Genomic DNA, 1,043 nt, shown 5'->3' on the forward strand with positions numbered 1-1,043 from the left:
AAAAAAGTGCATGTGATATTAACAGACGAACTGTTAATTATATATTTATAATTCCAAACAATCAGTAAGTGACAGGTGCTAGGAAACGCTGTTTTTTTACTCATTTATTGACGAGTCGGCTGCGGTGAGGCCAACTGAATGCACTGCTCACTGCACAGAACAAACGCCGAGAGAGGCGACACTTCTCCGGGAAAGTCAGACCTCGCGTTCGCGGGACAGCACTGGCGAAATCTTCCAACTGAACCATAGCTAAGGTTTATCCAAAAAAAGTAGCTAGGTTTGTCAGTATGAATATTCTATAGAAAAAAGCCGCTAAAAAGGTCTGAAAGTTGCTAAATCTAGTGCTAAAGTCGCGCTCTGTTACCACAATATCCTCATGGAAAATATGGAAAAAGATTCAATTTATGACTAGTAGTACAATAATGAGAAAGCATAGGCAGTATGAAACTATGCTCTATGTTTTATGCCTGTTTAGTATGGCTGATGTGTGTGTTTGTAGTTTGGATTTTTGCAAAATGGGCTGTATTTGAGATTTAATATTGAATGTCTTTAATGATGGGCTTTTGGCAGGACCGGGTGTGTGCAGCTTTGAAGAGGCTTGTTGAGGTGGGGGTTTCTGATGGTTTCCAGTTGTTGATGTAAAGGGTCTGGAACAGTTTCAGACCCCTCCTCGCACATGTCTTACATAGAATATCTAACGTCTTGCTTAAAGTAACTTCAGGACATTTTTCATGGACATATGTGTGATATTCTCTTGTCCCAGCACTTAAATTGTGTAATCTTTCTCGTTTTAGATGTTAATTAAATGTGCCGCAAAGAATATTATGTCCATAAATATACAATTATCTATATATTCAAATTATGATTATTATAAATTATAATAATAATCATATAAATTATGATATGGTAAATGTCCAACTTTGAAATACAGAAATGTCTCATAATGAACAACTTAGATGAAAATGCCCTTTAAATATACTATTTACTTTGCAATCTCTTGGAGTTTTCCAAAAAATGTTGCAAAGTCCCCCCCCCCCCCCCAC

At 36.9% G+C, this 1,043-nt stretch overlaps 1 long non-coding RNA gene across 1 annotated transcript in view; it reads left to right on the top strand.

Moving 5' to 3' along the window:
- LOC107705323 (uncharacterized) overlaps positions 1-1,043 on the top strand; it is an 87,315-nt gene that overhangs the window by 85,633 nt on the left and 639 nt on the right. The window lies entirely within an intron of this gene.

This window comes from Sinocyclocheilus rhinocerous, unplaced genomic scaffold (genome assembly GCF_001515625.1).
Source record: "Sinocyclocheilus rhinocerous isolate Xijiao unplaced genomic scaffold, SAMN03320098_v1.1 scaffold1465, whole genome shotgun sequence".
Lineage (NCBI taxonomy): Eukaryota > Metazoa > Chordata > Actinopteri > Cypriniformes > Cyprinidae > Sinocyclocheilus > Sinocyclocheilus rhinocerous.